The 10,437-nt window shown below is 41.6% G+C and overlaps 1 long non-coding RNA gene across 3 annotated transcripts in view; it reads left to right on the forward strand.

Moving 5' to 3' along the window:
* LOC107195287 overlaps window positions 1-10,437 on the forward strand; it is a 393,810-nt gene that overhangs the window by 20,453 nt on the left and 362,920 nt on the right. For all 3 annotated transcript variants that reach the window (XR_001516387.2, XR_003044643.1, XR_003044644.1), the window contains exons 3-4: window positions 515-672; window positions 1,341-1,516. This is a non-coding gene — a long non-coding RNA (uncharacterized LOC107195287). The remainder of the gene's footprint in view (window positions 1-514; window positions 673-1,340; window positions 1,517-10,437) is intronic.

The following is a 10,437-nucleotide window of genomic DNA, read 5'->3' on the forward strand; positions in this document are numbered from 1 at the left end:
CACAGGAGCTTATTTTATGTGAAAAGCCTCCATCTGCTAGATGTCATCTTTACGTACCTGTGGAAAAATGAATAAAATAAGAAGGGTCCGCTCGCTTCTGACCTTGAGTCTCAGGCAGATTATGCACATAATATAGTTTCCTTTTCTCTTTGACAGATGTTGATTCCAAAATGATAGCACTGTAGGCTTTTGACAGTTTTATCCTTTTACCTAAAAGGGGGCAAATTGGGCTTCACAATATTTCCGGTTGGCATATATTTGGCTGCTATGCAGGGAGTGATCTTTCCTTTAATGAGCAATACTCTATGTCCCTTCACAGCATCTTTTCTAGTTGTAAAAATGCTGAAGCCTCCTTTGTCTCTCTGGTCTTTTTGCCAAGCATAAATGAGAAACTATTGTAAGTGAAAGTGGTCTGAGAAAATCCTCACGTGTGTCATGGACCTATTTGTCCACTGGAGGGTAAACAGCATGAGTCGCTGTGAATGCGCTGACTCATTTGTTCCCATCTTTTCAGACCCAGCCCCAAAAGGCTTCCTAATCCTCTTCCTGCCTTCTGTTCACCACCATCACCAAGACATTATTCTCCCGGGACTGTTCGTTTCCCAGCGGTTGTGTGTAATAGGAGCACTATTTAAGCAGAATTCACCATCGCCCAGGCTTCCTTTGGTTCAGGTACGTCGCTCCCACTTATACTCAGCTCTGTAGAAAGTTGGAGCCGAAAGAGGAGCCTTAGAAGTTATGCTCATTTTGTAAGTAGAAAAAACAGAAACAAAAAAACAAAGAAACAGAACCTCTCCAACAGAAAAGGGGATTGACAGCTCAAGGCAAAACTAGAACTGGGCACGGGCCCTTGTTTTCTCTGACATGTGGACTGTGAGAAACACCCAGAGAAGCAACATGAGTCTTAATGTTTGTATGGAAAATTAGGATGACTGACTCTAAACATGAACTTCCTTGGTGTTGACCTCGGGCAAAGTAGAATGCATGCATGAGAGGGCTTGTTAAATTTAAGAGTGAAAAACCGAGGGGGATTTAGGTATTATTTCAAGATAATTTATTGTAGAAGCATAGCCCTACTCTATTTTTCAATGTAATCACTTCCTAACTCCACACATTTATTTTGTGATGGACAAGTTTTCTGTTATTATGAAGGAAAAACAATATATAGAAAAATATAGCTTTTAGATGGGGAAAAAAAGAGAAGAGGAGAAATAATTGAGCCACCACATGCTTGAAGAAAGACTTCTGACTGTGTCAAAAACTGGCATGTGATCCTGGGCAAGTCGCTTCATCCTGCTATGCCTCAGTTTCTCCATTTTTAAAAGAAGTGCTTGTTCTAGATCTGGAATTGTGGCCCTGGACCAGCATTATTATTATCACCTGTGAAGCGTGTGCAAGACTGAGAACAGCTGTGAATAATTTCATTATCAAGGCTCCCGTCTCAGAGGCCAGAGCTAACGCTGCAGGAAAACCGTGATACTAAGATCTCCCTGCTCTCCGAGGTCACTTCCAGAAGGTAAGTCTATGATTCTAAGGTTCCCCCTGATTTTGTACACTGTTCCTTGCATTTCTGGGTCGATTGGACACTTTCCGCCTGTAGAAATCAAATGTCGGTTTACCTTTCAAATGTGAGGGTTCCATGTAAAAAACCCGCCAGCAGCAGTACCAACCAGGAACTCTAGTTTTGCATCTAGAAAAGCAAGTACTTGCAGTCACGAGTATTCAGGGAGTGAGTATCATTGCTGGAAAATGAACGTTCATGATGGCTGTAAACTCTTTCTTGTGGCCTTGCGTTTTTCCGGTCTTACCACAGTGGAGATAATATCACCAAGTGTTCTGAGCGGGGGCTCTGGCTTCCTGTTGCCTGCTTTCTACTTGAGCTCTGTCACTGCCAACCTTGGGTACCTAACTTTCTGTTTTAATTTCAGTTTCTCCATCTGTAAACGGGGAAACACAGAGTATCTACTTCATAGAGTTGTTGTGCGGAATCAAAAGTTACAGTTCACGGAAACGTGCTCAGCGCGGCTGGCATGTATTAAGCACTTAACAAGCATCATTATTCCACTTCTCAATATGCTGCAGCTTTCGAACGAGGGGGTGATGTTTCCTGTAGCAGATGACATGCAAATGATACGCAAATGTGAAGGAAAATGTAAAATTCTTGGGGAATTATTTTATAGTTGGAAAGTCTCTTATATGTGCAACAATGGTCCAGTCGATGATCTCGAAGGAGTGAGGAGTCATATATCATGGCAATCTCAAAAAGAAGGAGAACGGACCAGCACAGCTAATCCTTTCTGGTGTCACCTCTCTAAACGTACATTTTATTTTCTCACAGTGTTAAATCCTGATTTCGTTCTTTAGATCACTTCCCCAGTTCACTGAGCTCTGATTAACAGGCTTCCCAGGTTAGATGCGATTCCTGTTATGTGCTCGAGCCAGCCCCATAGCTTCCCTTTCGCAGCGCTTGTTACTGTTGAAATAATTTGTTCATGGTTTGCTCTCATGAGGCTGTAGGCTCCATGAGGGCCAGGACCATGCTTGTTAATTGTATGTTCATGGTTTAGCCCAGTTCTTGGTTCAAACACAGTAGCTCAGAATCTGCCCCTCTTCATGCCCACCTAGATGCCTTGGCACAAATGTGTGTTCTGAGGGTTTGCTGAGTTACCGATTGACCAGCCCTTTGGGATGTCTGGGGGGCACAGAGATGGTCAGGGTCTCGGGGCAGTCTCCTCCCACTTCTAGCAGCTTCCTCTATTTATCCTAGTGTGGACTAAAATTGTCAGAGTGTGCTCTGATGTTCAAAAGGTTGGTAAGTACTGCAGTGTTTGTTGGATGAATGGAATAATAACTATGTAGATGGATGGATAAATGGTTATTGCAATCCATGAGAAATAATGCTTATGTATTGGACAGTGTAATAGAATCAAAGAGGTAGGTGGGACCTATCACAGAACATACCCAAGGCCACTTAAATAGTCCAAAACAAAGCTGCAAGGTTGCTTGCTAGGCAAAGGAGACTCCCATTCCTTAGGAAAGGTGCTTTTAGTTTCCTCAAATAGAAAAGAAAGCTAGATCTAGCCTGAGAGAACTTTTATCTAAGTAAGGTAAAAGTCTACTTGTCAATCTCTGGATCCAAAATGGACTGCAAATTCTCTGTTGAGACAGTTTTGTGTCATTGATACTGAGAACATAGTCCTCAGGTCCAAGAGGATTAGTAGACTCTGGGTCGTTAGCAGGCAGTACCACACATACCTGTTCCAGGGTGAAGCAGAGTTTTCCTTTCATATATTAGCACTGTGAGAAATCCCTCCTTTATTAACTCTGTTGTAAACCAATCATTTCAGCAACATGGCCAAATGGTGTTGGTTGAGGCGAGGTGATTTTTATTTACTTACTGTTCCTAGTTAAAACAATAACAATAAAACATTGTTTATTGCTCCATTTGTTGCATTAGGAGTCCAAGTTAGGGAAATGAGTTGCAGGTAAGGCTGTTTGGATTTAATATCCAGACAGAATTGGTGTCGAACAGAAAGGAAGACAATTTTCCAGTTCCTTCTACCCCACCATTCTCTATTTCATACCTGATGTCATTTCCTCAAAGCATAACAGCTTTCAAGGGCCATATATTTGCAAAGTGGGTTTCCTATTGTTTCCAACTCTGACTTAAGATGTCTGCTATGGTCTGGAGGCTTGGGGGGTAGCATACCTTATAGATTATATTAAATTTGCTTAATAGGGTTTTAAGTATTTGCGTTTTAGCTATTTGTGTTTGGTGTTGGTGTAAGTCACGAGTCTGGCTGAGGCTTATGTTAATCTGGCTGAGGGAATGTTAATCATGAAATAAATGATGAGCAAGACCCCAAACATATTACATATGAGAAAATGTCTTCTCCTTCCTCAACTGGGTTGCCATGGTGACTGGTGGTGGGAGTGTCAGCAGTGAGATTTGGCAGAAATAGGGGGAGATGTTATAATATAGGGCCTTAGAAAAATTTGTGTAATTGTTCCCCTAATGGGTTTGAGCAACCATATGCTCAGTTGCAAGAAATTCCAGTATTTCTTGAATTCAAAGGGTTTCTGTCCCCTCTGTGTTGGCTTGAAGGGCCATAGCTATGGCAGAAAATGGATTCTAGACCTCTTAACCAACAATAACAACAAAAATAAGTAGATTTAGGACAGAATTATCATCCCAGGCATGATCTCTTGTTTCTCATGAGCAGGCACTGAACTTTAGATTCTTTGTCATTATTCACCCCTCTCCCATCCTGTGAAAGTACAGATTTTGCTGGTGGAGAGTAACTGAAAAATAATGAGGGCAGCTGCCCATCATCTCTTAGTGGCAGGTCAGGAGAGAGGTGATTCTGCAACATACAGATAAAACCTTTCCAGGGAGAAACTTAATGGGAGGTGAAGTATAATAAGTAAAACACAAGTCAATTGAGGAGCAGCAAGAAAGCATGACTTCTGGGAGGAAAAACCCAAACAAACTCAAATGTAAGAATAAAATGAAAATGTCTTTCCGGAATGAGAGAAAGCAAAGCGATTCAGAGAAAAAGTGGCAAAGGCGGAATTGAACCTACGCTTAATAACTTCTTTTTATTATCTACCTTGATTCTTCTTGGAACTCAAAGTGCTTTCAGAGGATCTGTCTGAAATTGTTTGTTAACACAAAGAAGTTACGTAAAGACCACTTATCTCCTTGGAGTTCTAAGCCACACAGTGAAGATAGAGAAGGAGGAGACTTATTTATAATTTGTAAACCAAGTTGCTAAACTTGTTTACCCTTGATTTGTTTTTTTTTTTGAAGTCATTGGCTCTACTTGGGTATGGAGGAGAAGGGTGAAACTGGGGAGTGGTTTCTTGATTCTTGTGAATAGTGCATATAACGGTGAGGATGTATTGCCAAGAAAATGTTATGTCTTGTTTCTCCCCAGATATCTCCCACCAATTTATTATACTATCATTTAATCCCACACCAAATTTCTGATTCAGTAAATGAGGGCAGAGTCTAATCTGCATTTTAAATAAGTACTCCAAGTAATCCTCATGCAGGTAGTCTAGGAAACACTTGAAGATGCGTTGACATTGGCTTATGCCTGTGGTAGGCCCCAATGTAAGATAAATATGGTTTGTATTTCAGTTCAGCTACCTTCAGGCTGTGTGACCTTGGGCAAATGATATCTCTGCGCTTATTTCCTCTTGTAAAAAAAGGGATAATATTAGTGTCTACCTCACAGAGTTGTAATTTAATGAAATGATGCAGAAAAACATTTAGTATACTATGTGACACAGAGTAAGCCCTCAACAAGTGTTAGCTATATTGTCATTTTTATTGTTGATAATGGGCTTGATGATCCCTTTGAGCCTTTTTAGACTTTTGGACATAAGGAAGGAGAGGGAATGTGAACTAGCTTAAACAAAAGGGGAGTGTATTGGTTTAAGTAAAGTACAAAGATTCTTTGCTTGACCAAACTTTAGTCAGGCTCTTGAACTTACTTTCTCCCAAGCCCATCTCTGCACTTTATAAAATCTAGTTTTAGCAAGAACCCTGCCAAGTCAGTTTAGTAAGAGTCCCCCATCCTCCATATCTGACCACCCTTGACAGCTGATCGGATTCCTTATCTTCCACTATCCCCCAGGTGATGTGTGATCACCCCAGCATGTCTCTGGCAAGAATCCTGTTATGGGTTTAACCAGAATCCCCCTTACCCCTGATTTTTACTTTTAGTAATTTTCTGCCTACTGACCATCCCTCCCACCAATTTTGATTCTTGGCTATAAATTCACATTCGTCCACTGTATTCAGAATTAAGCCCAGTTCTATACTGTGGTCTCTTTTTCCCATTGCAATAGGTCTTGGTTAAATTTGTTTTTACCACTTCCAATTACTTTCCAGCTCTGTTTTTTCTTTGACATAAATAAATTGTGGAAAATGCAGGTGTAGAAACGGCCTTGGTGACTAGATCGGGGAATTGAGCCCTGTCTGAACTCTTACTTCTCGTAGCATCTTCTGTGTGACATCGTCTTTCTTTTGTTCCAGGCAAGGCTTTTCTCATGCTTTCCCAGGCTTTCATAGTTTGTGACCAGAGAGGAAAAGAAACTGCTACCAGGTCTGGCCAGAAAAATTGGTGGGAGGACTGCAATCAGCTTAGCCGAACTTATGTGCCCATCCATATACCAAGATTGGTTGTGCCTGGGTCATGTATACACCTTCTTATTAGAGGGTGGGAGGACCCACGGTGGGCAAAGACCCTTAGCTACTCACTACCCATTTCTTCTGCTTCTCTGCATCCCTGTAATTCCGCACCTATGATACATACACAGCCCAAACCCCAAAGGTACCTCCTAGGCATTGGAGACGCAGCGAGATCCAAACAGGCATGCTTCCTGCCCTCAGGCATCTCGCAGTCTGGTGCAGAAACAGACCTTCAGAGTGAGGAGATGAAAGACATTGCGATTGCTCTAATCTTGGTCCTCCTCTATTAGCAGTAACTGAGGAAACAGTTGTAACTACATAATAACATAAAGGAGAATGTGATCTAGAAAATGAAAGTAAGTTGAATAAGTTAATAAACTCAGAGTTGGTGATTAATGCATGCTAGGCATATAAACTTCGAGATAGAGTGATGCTGGATTCCCACACTTCACACTCCACATCGCAAGTGACAAAGAAGTGATTCCAAGCAGACCATTATTTTAGGTGAGTCCGACTCAGCTAATGTGATTCCTTTATAGATTCACTCGGACATTTATGGACTCAAACTCCTTATTTCTGCTTTAAAAATGGGATGGGCTCACATCCGCTGTCACCAGCAAGTGAATCAGATTAATAATAATACCAGCTAGTATTTATTGTGCACTTAACTGTTATAGGTGCTTTATGTGAATTAATTCATTTAATAGTCTCAACACTCCTGTGAGGTAGGGATTACTGTCTTTACACAGATACGAAAACAGGCAGACAGAGGCTAAGGGACCGTAGCATTTATCAAATGCACACAACATGCAGGACTCAGTGCTAAGTGGTTTTCATAATGTCAGTTCACTGAATCGTACTAATACTGAGAAGTCAGTACTGTTTACGTACCCAGTTTAAAGATGAGGCACTGAGGCTTGGACACTTTAAGACCTGGCTCGAAGTTACATAATGAGTATCAGGCTGTTCTTGGACCCAGGACCTCTAACTTGAGATCTTGTTCTCTTAACCACTGAGCTCAGTTCTGATTTCCATATAAGCTTGCCAAGACAGATCTTCGTAAAGTACATGCATTGCCATTGTAAATTTTCTTGGAGGAGACATTGTTATTTTGTCCATCACAATTTCCTTGGAGGCAAAGAGTGCCCTCTGAGCCTTTCCTCTCTCCCTTTTAATCTCATCTACAACTCCAAGTTACCTTGGGCTGCCCACAAAGAAATGACAGCAAGTACAACATTTTAAATATTTGGTTTCACATTCAATCATTTAAAATAAAAATGACGCACGTTCTATGTACCAAGCAGTGTGCTAGGCGATGAGAATTCTGGTAGGTTCCTTGCTACCCTCTGTAGTTTCTCCCTGCTGGTTTCCTTCATAGCAATGGCCACGATTTGTAGATTTTACTCATTTACTTATTTGTCCTCATATTACAGCATAAGGCCCAGGGGGGTAGAGCTATTGTCTGCTGTCTTAATTTTGTCTCCCCAGAATTTAGGGTCAATGCTTAACATGTTTTAGGTGCTTATTAAATATCTGTTCAAAGAATAAATGAACCAATAATCAAAGAACAATGAGCTAGCCATGAGTTTATTGACTGATACGTTGGTTTCACCATTTTTTTGTGTTTATAAATTTTGATTTTTAACACCACTTCCTCCATTACCCTTTGTGTACTGCATCCACATGTGACTTCTGGCCATGGGAGTAATTAAGCAGAGGCCAGAAGATCAACATTTAGCCTGTAGTTATGGAAACTGAGGCAGTGGCGGTGTAAGGAGCCAGTGTTGACCAGACCAAAAAGTGACTGGCAAAGTGGTTTCAATATAGTTCCCTTTTAGCCAGGGCTGCAAAGTCCTTTCTTTGCAGAAAAATGTGGTTTATTTGGGGTATAACCGGCCACTGGTATAGGGTATGGATCTGTTTTGTTTCAGGTGGCGAAATTCTCAGAGACTGAGATTGTTTTGCTGGTATTTTATTTAACACAGGTTCACTGTGAGAATTATAATAATTTCACAATCCAGTAGCATACAGTATAACGTCTCTTAATAAGCCAATAACAATAAAAAAAAAACATACTGCAAGGCAATGATAGATTAATTATTACACTATTCTTCCAGGCAGGGGGCGATGAAAGGCATAAAGTCCAAATTTAGTTTGTGGTGTTTCTATTTTCCCCTTTTTTAAAAAATTAAATTTATCGGGGTGACATTGGTTAATAAAATTATGTAGGTTTCAAGTGTACAGTTCTATAATACATCATCTGTGTACTGCATTGTGCGTTCTCCACACAAAGTCAAATCTCCTGTCTCCATATATTTGACCCCCTTTACCCTTTTCTACCTCTGGTAAGCCCTCTGGTAACCACTAAACTGTTTTCTGTGTCTCTTTTATTAGTGGGTACTTGGGAGAGGTGGCTTAGCCAACTGAGAGAGCCGACTTCCCGCTGCCAGTGCAAACAAAACAAAACAACAAAAAAGCAAGTCCCTCGTTGCAAGCACATCGCTGGGAAGGACGGTGCTGGTGTTGATGGGCCGGGCAAGCTGATCCCCTTCAGAGGGCTTCTGCGGTCTCTCCCCATGGTCAGCAGCAGGACTATAGACTTTACTGTGCCAGGAGCTAATGCCCAAAGGTATTCAGAGGCTGTTTAGGTCAGCAAAGAGTTGCCTTCGCCAGACCCAAACTCTGAATGTTCCTCGCAAACTCTTGGTAGTTATAGTCTAAGTGTTCCCTTGCCCTAGTTGCTTCTTCAGATGTTGTATTGATAAGCCCCCAGCGGTGCCCCTCAGCAGCTGAACTGCTGAGTGGTCACTGACAACAGATTGAGATGATGACATCCTGACGTATCTTCCTTCACTCTTATATTAGAACAACTTGACTCTTAAAAACAACTTTTTTTTGTTGTTGTTGTTATAAACAAGTGCGTTTGAAATCATATCAAACCAATACACAACAGAAAATCCCTTCTTTAAACAGCCTGGCGTCCATGCCTGTTGTCTTGTCGATGACTGGTAAATATTTTTCCTGCCTTGGGGCAAAAAACTCAGAGGCCGCAATAGAGTGTGAGTGGAAAATAAAAATGCATTGGCGGAATAGCTACAAGATAATCCTTGTTATGCTTCTGATGCTACTTTCTTGTCACAGGCAGAGAAGTTCTGTGCACGTTTCTCTAGTAGAGTCTGCCTCGGAAATTCCCTTTGCTGTTTGCCTGGAAAGAACACAAAATGTGTGGGAAGCCTAGATGGGGGTCAGCGACGTTTTTCTGTAGAAAGCTCAGGTAGTGAATATTTTAGGTTTTGTGGATCCCACTCTCTTTGTCACACTGCTTAGTTCTGCCATCGTAGTATAAAAGCAGCTATAAAAAGCACAGAAAGGATGGAGCAAGGCTGTGTTTCAGTAAAGCTCCATTACAAAAACAAGTGTCAATCTCTGGCCCCGATGTGTTTTGGTATTTAACTTACATAAAATTCTAGAAGCTGGAAAGATAAACCCTCTCCCGTCACCACACACACGGTAGATATACTATTCTGAAGTGATAGATAAATCATTTAGAAAGCTCCAGTTTTGATCTGGAAATAAAAACCCATTGGGTTTTACAAATCTCCTCACACTTTTGCTATTTCAGTCAGTATTGCATGAGCACACTTGGAGAAATAGATGTATGTAGCTTAAACCTCAAGAATTAAAAAAAAAAAAAAGACTCAAAATCATATCCCACCTCCTCTTCGGAGCCAGCTTGGAGTTCTCACTATTGAAAGATGCAGACCTCAGCTACAAAGACCCAAGATCAAAGCTTTAGAAGTAAATTCCCTTCAGAAAGGACTCAGAGCTGCATTAAAAATTGCCATGCTTTGTCCGCCTCGCCCTCCCTCCCAGAATTCACTGGCCCAATGCCACCTTACCCCAGAGGCCGGCCTGACCTTGGGCCATCCATCTCTGCTTGATAAAGCCAGCCTCCACAAATCACATGGCTTCTCATTGACTTTCTGTCATGGCGAGGTCACCGAAACTCTTCTTTAAGTTGAGAGACGTGACGTGCAGCTCCTTTCTGCCTAGCTGCTATCACAGGGACTTCCAGGTCACGAGAGCCCTAATCTGGCACAGAGGGTGCACACCTAAAGAGGATAAGCATTTCTGGCATCACTTCGGTGCTCCAGGCACTGTTAGGCTCTTGGGATGCCCAGTTGGATAAGACAGCTTGGAATCCTCTGGCTTGGTGGTGGGCATAGAATTGTGAATTC

This window comes from Pteropus alecto, unplaced genomic scaffold, assembly GCF_000325575.1.
Source record: "Pteropus alecto unplaced genomic scaffold, ASM32557v1 scaffold40, whole genome shotgun sequence".
Classification (NCBI taxonomy): Eukaryota; Metazoa; Chordata; class Mammalia; order Chiroptera; family Pteropodidae; genus Pteropus; species Pteropus alecto.